This window comes from Oryctolagus cuniculus, chromosome 1 (genome assembly GCF_964237555.1).
Source record: "Oryctolagus cuniculus chromosome 1, mOryCun1.1, whole genome shotgun sequence".
Lineage (NCBI taxonomy): Eukaryota > Metazoa > Chordata > Mammalia > Lagomorpha > Leporidae > Oryctolagus > Oryctolagus cuniculus.
Window position 1 is genome coordinate 95,209,474 of NC_091432.1, and position 18,433 is coordinate 95,227,906.

An 18,433-nucleotide genomic window follows, 5' to 3' on the forward strand; every position below is an offset into this window, starting at 1 on the left:
GGCCCAGTCACTACAGTCGCAGCCATTTGTAGAGTGAACCAGGACGTGGAAGACCCTTTTCTTCATTTCTTTGCCTTTAAATAAATCTTTAAAAAGAAGTAAATATACTTCTTTATTCTTAGTTCAGATTTTAGGATACTGTTTGTCTTTCCCACAGAAATTCTTCTATCTGGATATGGATTTTATGTTGCTAAGTGGTATGACATTAAATTTCAGTGTATGGAAAATACTAGCAACAAGGTCAAAATTTTGAAGACCTGGTTAGAAATCCATAGACTCCCACCCCCAAATCTTTGTATATGCAATCAGCACCATTAGCCTAGGGGGTGACAGTGCTGCCCATGGACTCTTAGCTGCCTGTGGTCTGTAGAGCTAGAATCTAATATTTGATTTGGCTCTTAAAGAGAATGCTAATTTACAGAGCATGAGATGGGTCTCTGCTGCTAAACAATTAGACACATGTTAGCTTGTGTTTCTATGCAAGACCCACATTCATCAAGGCCTGTTGTAATCTAGCTGCTGTTTTGAAGGATGGGGGCGTACATCTGTGTGCAACAAGTCCCATGCATTCAAATTGCCCTTAAAACCACAGAAGTCTTAGTAGCTAAAATCAAACAGTCTCATACCTGGGAACAGTGCTAAGTGTGAGCGTAAGCCCCGCATGGATGTGTGGTGGAGAAACATTTTTATCTCGTTAGGGAGCACGCTTTAATGCAAATTTGAGAATGAGAAGTTATAATCAAAAGCAATTCTGTTTCTGAGCTATTTACAGAGACAGAAAATATTACCTAGCCTTTATAAAACTGCAAATTACATCTGATTTGAACTTCATTGCTAACTCCAGAGTGAGAGAACGCTCCACGTTCCTGTTAAATACAGAAGCTTAAATGAGAATTCAGCACCCAGGAGACAGCTGACTGACAATACACAATCTCCCTGAAGCTGAGTGGGTACACACCACACAGTTAATCAAAGCTCCACTCGGCCGCCAGCCACTTGGGCATTCATCAGAGCCCAGCAGAGAGCCTTTGAGACAGACGATTCGCATGTCGCGGCTGCAGCTCTGCTTTCCTTGACATCTGAGCAGGTGACAGGTTTCTGCAGCCTGGTGACTGGGCCAGCATGAGTCGGCAGTAGAGATGACAAGCAAATCTGTGGCTTAGGGTGTCACCGACCCTTGTTCCCTCAGAACTGGCAAGGCTGCCACCAGTGTAGCTGTAGTCCTATGGTTTGGGGAGACATAGCTTGTTTCAGACAATGTAACAGGACAGGTACTTTTCTCTGGCAGTTATAGATGGGTACCTGCCGTACCGTCTCCACAACACCCACCTTCCCCTGACGTTCATACAGAGTAGGGTGTGCATGTGTAGAAAAACAACAAATACTCTTGTTTCTGGTCAAGTTAAATCTGAGATCTATGCTTAGTAAAACTTTACCTACAACAATGGTACACATGGATGGATATTCCTATAATATTGACAACTACAAAACAGTGCCTTTCTCATAAGGTAAATGCAGGTTACTTGGAAACCTATGAAGTCACACCTTAGTGCAACCATTTGTCACTTGCTCAAATACAATTCAATCAAAATTAACGTTTCAGTTGAATGTAGAAGGACCCCATGAGAAACATGCGAAGTCTCCTGCACAGTTTTACCCAGGACCTCTTGTTTGCCTTGCAGCCCACTTGTGAATTAGTTCTGTCTGTCTTGACCCAACACTAAACTTGCCGAAGCAGCTTTCTTTGTCTCAGGTATGTGTCCTGCTAACGCCTTCCAGAGCTTTAAAGGATCGCCTTCTCCCCGGCCCCATCTTACATTGATTTTCTGAGCACCTATTGTAGGCAGAAGCCTGCAAACTCCTGAAGAACACATCAATGCAAGTGCTCATGCTCTTTCTACTCGGGTAGCAGATATTAAATCGCAGCTTCAAAGCACCGTTTCCATGGCAGGAAAATGATTTGAGAGAAGAGCCTCTGTGGCAAACACTAAGGCGCCCGAGATTGTTCGCTAAGGACAGCTCTTTACAAGGAAAAGGCTCTCGAAATGTCCCCATTGCTTTTATCTAATAGGAAATGCCGCAAGCTGGCAACACTTGTGAGAACGTTTGCAGCATCTCCCCAGGACGCACAGACTTCATCGTGTACCCAGGTGAACTTGTGCCAGGTGGTTCAGACTCACTTCTTTCATTCCCATCTACACTCTGCATTCCCATTTATATAGAAATAATGAGGCCTTATTAAAACAGAGTCTTAATGGTATTCAGTGGAAGTACTCACTCTTAAGGCATACAGCCTGGATTCAAATCCCAGCTCTGCACCTCACCAGCATGTCACTTTGTACAAGTTACTCCTGCTCCATGTGCTCCTCTGTGTACCTATAAAATGAGAATTAAAAGATAGGTTCAGTGTCCCTTATCTGAAATACTTGGGGTCAGAGGGGTTTTTGATTTCAGACGTCTATACTTTGGAATATCTATATATGTACAATGGGTAACTTGAGCTTGGGACTCAAATATAAACACAAAATTCATTTGTTTTTTATACACATAGCTTAAAGTGATTTTTTTTACTGTATTTTTACTTGTGCTTGCATTTTGACTTTGATCCATCTCATGAGGTCAGGTGTCAAGTTCCCAAAGATTCATATCTTGGAGCATTTCAGGTTGGGAATGTTCAGCCCGTAGTACCTGCGTGATGGAATTATTTAAGGATCAAAGGATTTAAATATCAAGCACTCAGATCAGTACCCGGCACCAGGGAAGTTCTACTTGTGTGTTAGACATTAGTGTTATTTTATTATCTTAACAAATGCATGAAGCAAGTTTGAATAACTGCTTTAAAATGAGGAAAGTGAGGTTTGGCAGTGTTGAATCAATGTGAGAATTGTTAGAATGCCATCAGCTTGGTCTTTCCACCACAGGGTCACTAGCAGCTTTTGCTCTTTGCAAACTTACCCCAGCTATCTGAGTATTTGCCACAGAGCTTTTTTCTCAAATTAACCCAATTGTTTTCCAGCTATTAAACAGTATCTGGGAGTTGGCACTTAATATGTTGTTCATGTAGAAACAGCATGAGAGCTGGGGCCGGCGCTGTGATGCAGTGGGTTAAAGCCCTGGCCTGAAGCACCGGCATCCCATATGGGCGCCTGTTCTAGTCCCAGCTGCCTCTCTTCCAATCCAGCTCTCTGTTATGGCCTGGGAAAGCAGTAGAAGATACCCAACTCTTTGGGCCCCTGCACCCACATGGGAAGCCCAGAGGAAGTTCCCGACTTCAGCGCAGCTCCAGCTGTTGTGGCCATCTGGGGAGTGAACCAGCGATGGAAGACCTCTCTCTCTCTGCCTCTACCTCTCTGTAACTCTTTCAAATAAATAAAATAAATCTTTTTAAAAAACAGCACAAATACTTTCATTGAGTTTTCCTGGAGTTTGCAGGCTTTCATCTACAGTGGGTGCCTTGGTGGACCCTGTCACTGGTGTTGACTCCGGCTGAGAATAAATCCTCTGGGGAGGAGGACCTTCCTCAGGGTTAGGAATGGCTTAATCACCAGGATAGGTTGTCTGGTCTCCAGAATGCAGAGGGAAACGGAAGGAAGATGGAGATGAGAGGCTTACCTAGCAAGGACAGGTTCCTCTGGGAACTAAGTACCATGGTTTGAATGTATCAGTCTGTACGCTCATCTCGCCTTCTCTGTCCATAACCCTTTGATCAAGTAAGTGTTGGTACCAAGGGCTGCGATTCCTTTTATGTAAAGTGTGGATGCTACATTGGACACCTCACTCTCTTGAACTAAAGGTACAAACCTAAGATTTTAAGGAGAGGCTTCAATGTCAAGTCTGTGTGGTTGATGTTGCACAGGGACTTCACTCCCAGACTACTCCATCACAAGAGAGTAGGTACGGATTCCATCATCTCTGGCCTCGGGGACCCTCTGGCTATATCCTGCCTGATAACAGTTCTATCTCCCCGGGCCCATCTCTGTCTAGTCTTTTCTTGCTGGAGTCATCTTGGAGCATAGATTTCCTTTTCCCAGGGAAGGTTCACTTCAGGATTGCAAGCCCAGCCTCTTTCCTTTCTTGCTCACTTGTAGCTGAGCCCACACCTTTCAAAAGCCCTTGCTGTTCCCATTGTGGGGCTTGGGAAGAATAATGTGGGTTCTTGGCTCTAGGTGCTTTTCAAGAGAAGCTATTCTCGGCTCATCTGTCCTATCTGACTCAACAGTTCCAAGCAGTAAAATTGTTTCATTAAACACACAATCCCCTAGCAAAATTGTCTCTGACATCCTGTCTTTCTATGTAAGGAAATTCAAGTCAGGATAATGGACTCTGCGACAGCTATTGCAGGGAGAAATATATGGTACTTTCAGGATTTTTTTCATGTTTTCTTTTTCTTTTGTTACTAAGGTCCTGGTCTACAACAATTGCAAGGCATGTCCTCCGCCTCCTCTTACACTGCACACCTGCAGGGGTGGCAGATGGCAGTGATGTGAGTAACAGCAACAAACCTAGAAAGCTACCCATCCTAGGGGATAATGTTTATAAAGAAAATAAGGGGTCACTAAAGTAAGCAGTTATTATTTCTTGGGTAAAATGGGAAAACAGCAGTACCTGCATCAGGACCTCAGGAGTCAGTGTATGGAGAACACACAGGATGGGGTCTGGTGGGTGGCAGTGATATTGCCAATACTGGCCACTGTCATTCCTTTCACTAATATTGTTATCCTACTGTTCTCAAAACAATCCCTGTCTTGCCAAGTTATCCCCATTACACAGACAAAAGTGAGTGATGTATTCATGCTTACAAAACTGCAGAGGGTCAGAGCTGAAGCTATAGTTCTGTCTAAGAGCAACACATGCAGTCTTATCACTACAATCTGGGTGGCACCGGCTGTGAGTAAATTCCACAGGAAAACGTAATTTCTTTTTCTCTGTGGGTTCAGACCTGGTGGAATTTGAGTTGGGTCTAAAATGGGTAGTTGTTTTATGCCACTAAGATAATTAGGAACAGGAAGCTGATACTGTTTTTGAAAAACACAGTGGAGTTAAGGCATAATTTGTAGGGGTGCTTTTTAAAATCACTATTTGTAATACTCCGATGAGTACAAAGCACATTTTTCCATATTTAATGAGCACACACACTTTAAGTCTTGACTGATGCAGGAAATTGAATTATGAATTTCTCTTGTATGAAGGAAAACTTGTATCTTAATGTTGAATTATCCCATGCTATGGCTCAACACCAATCTTACTACTTGTAGATGGTTTTCCATTTTTCCTTCATTCGCTCCTTCTTTATTTTATTTTATTTGTTAGATACCAACTACTTGACAACCTTCTACGGACTCAGATGAATTAGCAGGATCTTTACCCTAAAGCAGCCTTGATTCCTCCCATTCCTCCAGAGCTTTATTGCCCTTACAGTAACTGGATTCCAAAACAAATACTATCCCACTAAGCATAGCTCCTCCTCCCTCTCTACTCTATTTGCCAAAACTGATGGTTGCAGTTTAAATGTTACCTCTGATCTGACACATAGACTACATCACATCTGTCTAGCCCTTATGACACTCTGTCCTACGGCTAATACTTAATGGCAATACTGTGTGTTCCCTTTATCAACCTTTCCTTCTTTAGTCCTTACCACTAAGGCATGCAGTGAGGTAAGCATTTTATGTTCTCCATATTAAAGATGAATAAACTGAGGTTTATGATATATTGGCAATACAGGATGATACAGAGGTGTGTCACAAAACAATCTACTCTCAGATAATGATTCAACTTGTTCTAACAGTAACTTGTCCAATGTCACATAGTTAATGAAACACGGAGGAAAAATTGGAACCCAGACTGTCTGATCAAAGCCTGAATTAATTGTTCACAGTTTGATTTATAGCTAGGCTGTGACTACCTAAGTATAAGACATTAACTTACTTGTTCTTAAATTGCTGGCACCTAGCAAAGACGTCAACTGTATCAACAATTGAGAAGTGGAATGAGGTAACATTTGAGTGGATTCAGATATCTAGAAAACTCCAGTAGAAGTAGCAGAACGTGTTAAGAGGACATGTAGCTCATTTTCAACCTTGGCAGTATTCAAGTGATATGACAGTTTGACATGTGAGCATGAATTCAGGGAAGATTTACATAAGATTTAACTTCCCAAAATTTCCTTAGCTTGTTAGCATTTAATGTACAAAAAGCCAAGGTTTGAATCTTCTGGAGAAAGTTACTTTTGATGCATCCCCCTGCTGCCCTGTATTGTCACTTGGGTACACGCTAAGGGCTTCTTTTCAGGCCTTGCTTGAGAAAATGGATCTTGGAGCAGGATATGTCCTGTGGACCTAAGTCCTTATAGGGCAAACTGAAAGGCAGGCTACCAAGGCCCCTCTCTTTCCCCCAACCTGTCTTTCATGATGCCTTATTATTATTAGTTAACCTGAATGTAAATAGCCTACATCTTCCAATTAAAAAAATACAGACTGGCTGAATGGATTAGAAAACAAGACTCAGCTATTTGCTGCCTACAAAAAACACATCTCACCAACAAAGACACATGCTGACTGAAAGTAAATGGATGGAAAAAGATATTCCATGCTAATGGAAGGCAAAAAAAGAGCAGGTATAGCCATCATTGTATCAGACAAAATAGACTTTTAAGACTAAGAATGCTAAAGAGACAAGAAGGACACTATGTAATGATTAAGGATCAATTCAACAGGAAGCTATGACGATAATAAATGTATATACACCCAATTACAGGGTACCTGACTATTTAAAAGAAATGTTAATGGATCTAAAGGGAGACAGACTCCAGTACAATAGTAATGAGGGACCTTAATATTTCACTTTCATCAATGGACAGATCAACGAAGCAGAAAATCCACAGAAGAACAGCAGAGATAACTGACACTATGGACCAAATGGACCTAACAGATATCTACAGAACCTTTCATCACACAGTTTCAGAATACACATGCTTTTCCTCATTGTAGGGAAACTTCTCTAGGATAGACTGTATGCTAGCTCATAAAGCTAGTCTCAGTAAATTCAAAAATAGATATTATACCATGTATCTTCTCTGACCAGTGAAATGAAAAACAGCTTTTTTGAAAAAATAAAATTGATATACTATTGGCCCAACAAAAAATAAGACTCAAATTATTAAAATTAGATATGAGAAAGGAAATATAACAGCAGATACCACAGAAATAATAATCATCAGGAATTACTACAAAGAGCTATATGCCAAAAAATTGGAAAATCTAGAAGAAATAGATTGTATGTATCCAGGAATCAATCTATCAAAATTGAGTTAAATGACAGAAACCCTAAACAGACCAATAACCAAGATGGGACTCAATCAGAAATGAAGACTCTCCCAACAAAGAAAAGCCCAGAACCAGATGGCTTCAATGCTGAATTTTACCAGATGTTTAAAGAAGAACTAGTTCCAATTCTTCTCAAATTATTCAAACCAATTAAAAGGAAGGAAATACTGCCAAACTCCTTCTATGAAGTAGGCATCACCTTAATTCCAAAACAAACAAGAAGATACAACAATGAAAGAATGCTGTAGACCGGTATCACTGATAAAAACAAATGCAAAAATTCTCAATAAAATACGAACTAATTGAATTCAGAAACACATCAGAAGAGTCATTCACCCAAAGTGGGATTTATTCCTTGTATTCAGGGATGGTTCAACATATGCAAATCAGTAAATATGATATTGAAAGTCAGAGTTATAGAGAGAAAGGGAGAGACAGAAACAGAGAGAAAGCTATCTTCCATCCACTGGTTTACTCCTCAAATGGACCCAGTGGCTATGGTACTAGCAGAAAGGATACTTATCAACCAATGAACAGAATACAGAGCCAATAAATGAACCCTGTAATGTGTGACCAGTGGATTTGACAAGATTTCCAAGTACCCATATAGGTGAAGGACAGTGTATTCAGCAAATGGTGTTGGGAAAACAATACTCACATGAAGAATGAAGTTGGACTCTTATTCACACCATATACAAAAATCAATTCAAGTTGGACTGCAAACTAAAACCTAAAATCTAGAACTCTCAGAGGAAAACAGTAAAAACTATTACTTTCATCCGGGCAGTGACATCTTAGATTTGGCCCCAAAAGCACAGGAAAAAAAGGAAAAACTGACAAATAGGATTACATCAAGATAAGAAGATTCTGCACAACAAAGAAAATAGAATGAAGAGACAGTCTACAGACTGGGAGAAAATATTTTTAAGCCATGTATCTGATAAGTGGTAAGTATAATATATAAGGAACTCAAAACTACAAAAATAAATAACCCAATGTAATAAATGGACAAGAGGCCTGAATAGCATTTACTTCAAGAAGATATACAAATGGCTGACAAATATAAAATAGTTGACATAATTAATCACTATGGAAATCCAAATTAAAACTACAGTGGGATATTGCTTCACATTTATCAGCATGACTATTATCAAAAAAGCAGAAATAAGTGTTAGCAAGAATGCGGAGAAACGTAATCTTGCAAACCATTGGTGAGAATGTAGATTTGCACAGCCACTTTAGAGAACAATATTGACATCCCAAAAACAAAAACAAGGAAAAAATACAATTGAACTAGCAGCTTAGCATTACCACTTCTGGGTATTTACTCAGAAGACTTTTCTTTAAAGATTTATTTTATTTGAAAGGCAGAGTTAGAGAGAGAGAGAGACAGAGAGTGTGTGTGTGTTTCTATCCACTGTTTCACTCCCCAAATGGTTAACCAACCAACACTTCATCAGGCTGTAGCCAGGAGCTTCCTCTGGGTCTCCCACCTGAGTGCAAAGGCCCAAGAACTTGGGCCATCTTCCGCTGCCTTCCTAGATGCATGAGCGGGGAACTGGATAGGAATTGGAGCAGCCAGGACTTGAACCAGTGCCCATATGGGATGCTAGCATTGCAGGCCTTTGCCTAACCTATTACACCATAATGCCAGCCCCTACTCAAAAGATTTAAAATAGCTAGGTCAAAGAGGTATCCGTAGGGACCAGAGTTATGGTACAATGGGTTAAGCTGCCACATGGAAGGCCAGCATCCCATGAGAGCTTCAACCAGAATCCTGGTTGCTCCACTTCAGTTCCAATTCCCTGCTAATGGCCTGGGAAAACAGCTGAAGATGGCCCAAGCACTTTGGCTCCTGCCACCTGTGTGGCAGGCTAGGATGGAGTTCCAAAGTCCTGGCTTCAGCCTGGCACAGACCCGGCCATTTGGGCAGTGAACCAACAGATGGAAGATCTCTAACTCTGCCTTCAAATACAAAAAAAAAAAAAAAAAAAAAATCCTTAAAAATAAAAGAGAGAGAGAACTCATTCCAGCATTATTTACAATATCCAAAAAAAAAAAAATGGAATAAACCTAACAGTTCATTGACAGATAAATGGATGAAGAAAATATACTAGATATGCATACACAAAAGAACTATCTTCAGTTTTAACAAAGCTATTTTATCATTTGACAATATGAGTGGAACTGGAGAACACTATGCTAAGTGAAATACACCAGGCACAGAAAGAAATACTGCATGTTCTTCCTCACATGTGAAACAGAAGCCAGTCAAACACAGGGAGGCAAAGAGCAGAATGGTGGCTCTCAGAGCTGGGGGCTGGGGACAATAGGGTCAAATGGGATGGCCGAATGGTACCAAGCCTCAGTCAGGATGAGGTTTTTTTCCTTTGAGATGGGTTGTACAGTGTGAGGGATACAGTGTCGCTCCCCCTCTTCGTGGAGGAACGACACAGGACCCTGCGCTGTTCTTTCGTCTGCTCGGCCCTCCCCGGGTTTGCTGCTGGTTCTTCCCGGGTTGGCTACTATCCCTTCCACCTCCGTGGAAGGGCAGTTCCCCCTGGCCGCATTCCCCACTTCCGCAGGGGAGCGGCACACCGCCGGCCGGTTCTCTCGGGGGCTGCACGGGTTCCCTTAGATGTTCCCCATAGATGTTCCTGGTGCATGCCGTTTCTCTCCTCCTTTATAGTCCTCCTCCGCCAATCCCAACTCGGCTGCCCACACGCCGAGTACGCTGCTCTCCAATCAGGAGCAAGTCCTACAGTTAATTGGTTGAACTGGAGGCAGCTGTGCGGAAGCTGTTTACTTCTCTCCCAGTGCCATATTGTGGGAGAGCAGATGCATAGAATAAGTCTTAATTCCAGTAACAGTCTAGTCCGGATTGCTCCCCACAATACAGTAAAAATAGACTGATTTCAAAATCACTGTGAGCTTTCAAATTTGCTTACCACAAAACAAGTATTTGTAGTGATAGCTATGTTAATTAGGTTACTCTATAATCATATGACTTTGTACCCCATAAATGTATACAATTATAATATGTCAATTTGTGCTTTAAAACAAATTAAAAAATAATGGAGAATGAATTGTGGTATACCCACACTGGAATAGTATTCAGCAATACACAGGAATGAACTATTAATACATATTACGCCATGAGTGAACCTTAAAACACTTATACTGATTAAAAAAGGCTAGACCAAAAAATGATATGATTTGTGATCCATTCAGATTAATTCTGAAAATGCAAAAGAACCATAGTGACAAAAAAATACAGTTGCATTTGCCTTTGAATGGTAATGGAGTGAGGCAGGGAGTAATGGATTTTGAGGGGCAAGGGTTGACTTCTGATGTAACACACACTTTCATTATCTTGATTGTGTCGGTGGGTTACTCACATGTCCATGTGTCAAAACTTACATACTTTAAACACATGTGAGGTTTATGGACGTTCAATTATTCCTAAATGAAACTTTAAAATTGAGAAAACAATCAGTAAACACTTATGATATCTCTTAGATGTAACCATAATATGTGGTGAACATTTTGGCACATGCATATTTTCTAAATCTTTTAAAAACTAAATTTGCATTTATGTGATTAACAAGTTTCTTCCTGATTTTTTTAACAAGACATTCCTAGTATCTTTATAAATTCACACATAGAAAAAATTCATGCACTGATAAATTGTCCTAACCACAATGCCAACATTCATATCAATCTTGACCATGTGATTTGCTCTGGCTAATGATTTATGACTTTACAATCTCAAAACTGCCTAAGGAGATTTTAAATGTTTTCACCACAAAAAAGTGAAGTGATATATTTCTTAATTAACCTGAATTAATCATTCCACACTGTAAACCTGTCAAAACATCACACTGTATCCCATAAATATGTAGTTAGTGCCTGTCAATTACAATTAAAAAAAGAATGACTGAAGTGATTGCTATTTCTGAGACGACTTAAAAGCATCATGTGTATCCATACTTCTATAACCCTGCTGTCTATAATACAGTGTTTCAATTATGGTCATTTGATAGCATGCTTACTGCCAGGCAGTGTTTGTCTTCATCAGGCTGAAAATATCCACAGGACTACAATGAAATAAAGATGGGACCTGGAGTGAGGCTGGAGGGTGCCTTTCTTCCACTGGGCCAACACAGGGACTTGATTTTAGCTTCTCATCATCCTTCCTGCCTTTTAATGAATATTTGTCACTTATCTGTTAGGTGTCAGACATTGTGCTCAACCATAAACAAATGGTGAAAGAAGTCTTCATTCTCAATTTAAGAATTAACTGAGGGAAATAAAAAATAGGCCAGCAATTTGTATTACGAACTTGGGTAAGGTGTTGTAAAAAGAGACAAGGAAAGTGGCTATCTAAGAACATGGGAAGTGGCAGTGTGCACTGGGCAGGAAAAGGTTCTGAGAAAACGTCATTCTCTCTTTTCATGGAAGGGTTTGAGACTCGTGACTACGTTTTAAAGACTGGTCCTCTTTCTTTTCCCTCTAAGATAAAGCAGGCACACATTGAAACACGCAGGTCTTAAGTGCGCTTCAGCCTGATGAGCTTGGACAGTCCTGTATCTCCATGTAAGCACAGCCCAGGTAAGATCCAGAACGTTCTTCTCTCCAGCCTGCCCCCACTCCACAGAAGCAGCGACTGCTCCGATTTCTGTAGCTGGAGATTGGTGTGACCTGTCCTTGAACCTCACGCGAACTGGTACCCACTTCTGCATTACCTTCCCGCCTACCAGCGTTGTTTTCTTTCACTTAAGCTACTGGGTCAGCCTCTATGACAGCAGAGGCAAAGACAGTCCTTGCTGACGCCTAGTTTGATTTCTCTTGTTAGGATTTCTTTCTCATTGGTCTTGAGGTCTCTGTTAGCAATGGCCACAAGCCGCGAGAGCTGCCCTCGCGCAGAGCCGTGACCGGGGAAAAGTTCGGTGTAGGCAGAGGGTCACGCGAGACAGTGCATAAAACAGGAAAAGCCTATTGCTTACAGACTGCAGAGAGGAGAGGGGAGCCCCTGAGAAATCCAGAAACCGCAGGGAGCTCAGCCCGCCGCCAAGGAGGAGCAGGAGGCCTTTATTAAGGGCCGGGGGTGTTACCCTGGGTTTTCTAATCCCGTGCATTGGCTGGCTTAAAGAAAAACCCGTGCGGAGCGGGGAACTCACCAGGGCCCTGGTGTGGACCGTTAGGGTTTATCACGGCCAGCAGCTGTGGGAATGTCGGGCTCTGTCAGCGGGATGAAGAACAAGTGGGCTACCGTGAAACACACACACCGCAGGGCGAGTGCTATCCAAGCCAAAGGTTTCAAATCGCTTGTGTCAGGCCTAGAAATGGTTGGAAAGGCAGCACGTACACCACACAAATTTATGACGCTGCCCTGTTCTGCCTCACAACGTCCCCTTCTCAGACTTCAGCTCCGCACACACGCAAAGAAACCTTCTATGCGTCTTTTAGGAGACTCTGGGCTAAAGCTGCCTGCCGTTGTCGCTCAGCCTGGCTGGCCCGCCTCACGCCGGGAGCAGGGCTGTGTGCAGGTGTTGTCAGATCCCAAGTGCCACAGGAAATGTGCAGAAGGGTTTGAAGCATTCCCCATACCTGTAGGGAGAGGGAAGCAGATGTCGCTTGAAAGGGGCTTGATTAGCGAGCCTGTTTGCCAATAGAGTACCTGATTGGCATCTGCAGCTTTGCCGCCAGACCATCTGGTTTTGCACATGCAGCCTCGAGGGTGGTGCATAATGAGGTTGAGGGCAGGACGGCTCTGCTCAAGTCTGTGGCTTCTCTGTGCCGCCTGCAGCTCAATGAGTGGGGGCTGCGGGTACTGGCATGACCACGAGGATACAGCAAACTTCTCAGTCCCAGGGTGTCCGGAAATAAAGGAATAATGGCTCCATTTCTGTCTCTCCAGGAGTATCTTACGTGCAGAGGAATGCAGAGCTGGAGCGATGAGAGGAAAGGCAAGAGGGGTAAGATTCAGTAGTTAATGGATGGCATCACAAGGGGAAAGCAAACTGTAAAAATAAGAGAAAAATCAGGAAGCCCTGGCAGGGAAAGACGCATAAATATTTATGACTCTGGAGTGACGTTTTGGTGTTTATCAAATGGAAGCTCTCTTACTTCCAACCTACTTCCAACCTGTGTGAGTGGCTTTGTTTGGGATACACTGTCACAGGGGCCTGTGCTGTGGCATAGGAGGTTAAGTCTTGGCCTGCAGTGCCGGCATCCCCCATGGCCGCTGGTTCATGTCCCGGCTGTTCCTCTTCTGATCCAGCTCTCTGCTAATGGCCTGGGATAGCAGTGGAAGATGGCCCAAGTGCTTGGGCCCCTGTGCCTTCGTGGGAGACCTGGAAGAAGCTCCTGGATCCTGGCTTCAGATTGGCTGAGCTCCTGCAGTTGTGACCATTTGGGGAGTAAACCAGCAGATAGAAGACTCTCTCTCTCTCTCTCCCTCCCTCCCTGTCTGTCTCTGTAGCTCTGCCTCTTAAATAAATAAATAGGCCAGCACCCGGCTCACTAGGCTAATCCTCCGCCTTGCGGCGCCGGCACACCGGGTTCTAGTCCTGGTCGGGGCACCGGAGTCTGTCCTGGTTGCCCCTCTTCCAGGCCAGCCCTCTGCTGTGGCCTGGGAGTGCAGTGGAGGATGACCCAAGTGCTTGGGCCCTGCACCCCATGGGAGACCAGGAGAAGCACCTGGCTCCTGGCTTTGGATCAGCGCGGTGCAGCACGCCGGCCGCAGCGGCCATTGGAGGGGGAACCAACGGTAAAGGAAGACCTTTCTCTCTGTCTCTCTCTCTCACTGTCCATTCTGCCTGTAAAAAATAATAAATAAATAAATATTTTCTAAAAAGCCCGTTAAAAAAGAATACACTGTAATAGCACACTATTGGTTTAAAATAATCGGAGTACCTATCAGTTTGACACAATTCCCTCTCATCCTTGTAACCTCTGAAATCCTGTCCTCATGCCAAAGCCTGAGTAAAATTTCTGCTACATTTAAAGAATCTTTTGGGGACAGAACCAGCCTTAAAGTAGATTATTTGACAAACGACATGTTACTCTTGCCTTTATCCAACAAATTGCATAAAATTTGCCTATGCTTATGTGGAACTCAGAAGCATACCCAAAGCATTGCTGTTTAATAATAGGGATGTATATTGGAGTAGTGTGGTATTTTCTCAGCAAGTCTTAGTATAGAGCCCCTTGACAACCATAAAATACACTCTCCATAACGTTATTTAAAAGTTACAAATCTGTGACAAAAAAAAAAAAAAAAAAAAAAAAAAAAAACAGAGGAAAGCAAAGACAACTTTATAGTGTTCATTCTTGTCACATCCATGTAGTTGAGTTATGTTGCCCTAAGTGGATACCCCAACACGCATCCCCAGCTAGCCTAAAGCCCTGGTTTGAGAATCATTGGATTAACAAGTCAAATTTCCAATAGCAGGTATACTTGTAATAACTTAGTTTGTAGGATTGCAGGTATGTTGCTCTAAGTGGGTGCCCCAACACCCATCCCCGGTTAGCCCAAAGCCCTGGTTTGAGAATCACTGGATTATTAAGTTAAATTTCCAATGATAGGCATGCTTTTAACAACCTCTTTTGTAGGGTTCCATTCTAGGTTAAGGCTTTGTTTTGATTCTTTGCCATTTTAATAAATAGATATTTTTGATAACATCTGCTGGAATAAGTACAGCTTTGATTTTGTTTTTAGTGTGTACTTATCATTCAAAATAATCATGGCTAGTGGACATGTATCTATTGGAGTCAACATACCCCAACTTCTGAATACTTCTCTCAACAACAGAGTTAAATACCTATGGACTGATCTGCTGAATTTACGGTGTGCTCATAGAATGGCTGCCCTGATTCCTGCCTGATATAGACTTGAGCACCTCCTCTTGCATAGGTTGCATATTGATTCCTATCTGTCTTTTCTCAAAATTCTAACTTTGATCCTCAGTTGATAAGCATTTTGAGTTATCATGTGGTTGGAGGTCTTAGCAGTGTTTGTGCAGTTACCTGTATATTTCAATATCTTCTGCCCTAATAGTTTTACAAAAACAAATGTAAATGGGAGAAATGAAAGCATTGACATCAGCATCAGACATCAGCACAGTTTTCATCAACATAATTAATTGAGGGGATCATAAAATGAGCTGCAGGAGTGACTTTTTAGCCTCAGTTAGGAGCTTAATGAATTAAACTGGCTGACTATTAATTAAGAAGAAAAGAATACAATTAAAATATAGATGTGAGTGAGTTAAATGCTGGAAATACATGTTGAAGATTCTTTCTTTTTTAATTTTTAAAGATATTTTTTATTATTTATTTTAGAATAAAATTTTAGAGGTAGAGTTACAGATGGAGTGAGGGAGAGAGAGAGAAAAAAGTCTTCCATTTGCTGGTTCACTCCCCAAATGGCGGCAATGGCCTGTGCTGGGCCAGGCCAAGGCCAGGAGCCAGGAGCTTCTTCTGGGTCTCCCACATGGATTCATGGGCCCAAGTACTTAGGCCATCTTCTACTGCTTTGCCAAGCCATAGCAGAAATCTGGATCAGAAGAGAAGCATTGGGAATAGAACCAGCTCCTACATGGCGTGCTGGCATCATGGGCAGAGGCTTAGCCTATTATGCCACAATGCCAGCCCCAAAGATTATTTCTAAAAGGCAAGATGTTATTAGGACTCTTATAATGTTTTACTGAAATGGGAATAGCTATCTGTCCCTGAGACACACACACACACTTGTGTGAATACAAAATTCATTTGTCGTTCAAAAAGTCAATTTGGTATGTATTTGAAGGCCATACCGCATAACAAGAATTGCGGTTGCTTGTTATCTTCCTTTTAAAAAAGGAATCTAAGAGTCACAACCTAATTTGTGTGGTTGGTGTAGGGCATCATTTGCATGACACATTATAAATAAATAAGTGTTACCATTAGTGTTTATGCACATGCCAAGAGTGATTAATTCAATGTACTTAACAACTGACATAGACATATGAGGGCTATTGGTCCTATTGTGTTGGCAAATAAGAAACCCCTTGAGAAATAAAACCACAGTACGTTTCTACTTCCTAAATCTCCTTAAAGTGACAATACAAATCCTACATTCAATAAATGCTCAATAAAGGCTGAGATTTTAGTGCTTGGCTGTTCACCTGGTGAGAATATTATAAGTCAGTGTTATTCTGTAGTAATTTGTGCTTCTTAATCTAGTCTCCATGTCATTGTGGTTGTAAAACTTGGGAAGATTGTGGCTATTCTGAGGAGCTGGTAAGGTTGCAATTATTTCTTCTTTCCTTCAGCTTGGAACTTTGCCTCCCCTGTCTCCATTGCCAAGGGCTCCTCCATGTGCTGAGTCCTGGACTCAGCTCTTTCTCATCACAGTATCAGTGCTGATACTTCTCTTCACCTACCCTGACCATGCATCTGATTTTGAGAGGACTTCACAATGGAAACTGTGGCCATGATTTTTAGTAGACTGAAGAACTTGGTTACCAAAGATCGCTTAAAATTGGGGATACCAACTGTAATGGTTTTGTCTCAATTTGACTGGGCCAGGGAGTGCGCAAGCTACCTGGTCACATTACTGTTGATGTTTCTGTGTTTGGGGTTGAAATTAACATTTAATTTAACAGACAGAACAAAGCAGGTGGCCTCTACAATATGGATGGGCCTCCTCCAACCAGCTGAAGACCTGAATAAAGCAGAAAGGCTGGCTCTACCCTGAACAAGGGGGAATTTCTCATGACTATCTTCAGGTACTTTTCTTCCCTTCAGACTGGAACTGAAGCACCAGCTCTCCTGGTTTTCCACATTACTCACTACACATCTGAGGATTTATCATCTTCCATAATCTGTGAACCAATTCCTTGTGATCTCACTTCTCTCTCTCTCTCTCTCTCTCTCCCTCCCTTTCTCTCTTCTATCTTCATTTTTTCTTGGAGAATCCCTAGTAATAGCCAAACATTGACAAATGAAAACATATTTTGGCTCAAAAATTGCCCACAAAACCATGGGCAAGACACCTTGAAAATGATGAAACCATTTTGCTTACCTTTTAGTCCTGTCTCAAGGGTGTGAGTTCCCCTCAGACACAGCACATTCTGCTCTGGGTGTGGTCATGCGCTACATCATTTTATGACACATAAAAGAGTCCATGCTTGGGGAAATTTCCACGCAAGGGGAAATTCCATGCTTATTTTACTATGATGTCACAGAGGGCAATGTGATGTAAGAACCATGGAAGAGCACCTGATTTTGATATAGGCAGGCAGATAGGATAAAATCGATTAGATTTGTAAGCTGGAGACCATGCCCTCCACCACCCCCCACCATGTGATCTCATACCTCTACCTGACCCCACCTGTATACCCGCCTGCCTATTAGACTACATAACCACTCCCACTTTGGGAGTAAATAAAAGGCCTGGAACAGGTGGACCCTTCCCTGTTGCCCCATGCCTTCAGGACGCATGGCCTATTGGCCTGCTTTATGCCTCCTCTTTGCTGCGGTGCTAAGCTACCTGTGGCTGCTCACAACCATATGTTTGCTCCATGTGACTCACTCCTGGCCTGCTCTCTGCCTAGAATGGACCCAACTTAGCTCCTAGACTTCTCCCACTTCCCTAATGAAAGCCCTCACATTCCTGGGCATTCCTCTCACTGAATAAAAAGCTTAAAAATTACCATGTTTTCTGGTCTATTTGAGCCACTATTCAGAATTCTTGTCTGAGTAAGAGGCAAGAACCCACAGGATTATTAATATTGAAAATTATTAATGAGCAGGATGATATCAATTTCAGTTGCTCCCATCTTGAAATCAGAAAGCCATATTCCTTGTCCAGATGAGCGAGTGTTTGTGCTCCAGGCTAAAGCTATCATAGGAGTGACCATGAAATTTACCTCCTATGGATTTCTTTCTTTTTTTTTTCAGAGTTGTGATTCTTGCATGTTTTTTTTTTTTGCTTTTTTTAATTTAATAAATATAAATTTACAAAGTACAACTTTTGAATTGTTGTGGCTTTTTCCCCCATAACCTCCCTCCCACCACCATCCCGTCTCCCACTCCCTCTCCCATCCTGTTCTTCCTCAGGA

The 18,433-nt window shown here is 42.1% G+C and overlaps 1 long non-coding RNA gene across 2 annotated transcripts; it reads right to left on the bottom strand.

Moving 5' to 3' along the window:
* Positions 1–351: 351 nt before the first annotated feature.
* On the bottom strand, positions 352–17,600 carry LOC103349586 (uncharacterized). Of its 2 annotated transcripts, XR_007909503.2 has the most exons (4): positions 17,395–17,600; positions 12,936–13,274; positions 2,279–2,376; positions 352–1,223 (listed from the first exon to the last, which is right to left on the bottom strand). It is a non-coding gene; the product is annotated as an uncharacterized lncRNA (long non-coding RNA). The 2 variants fall into 2 exon arrangements; XR_007909498.2 differs by having other exon boundaries at positions 352–2,376; positions 17,395–17,595.
* Between the last annotated feature and the right edge of the window lie 833 nt (positions 17,601–18,433).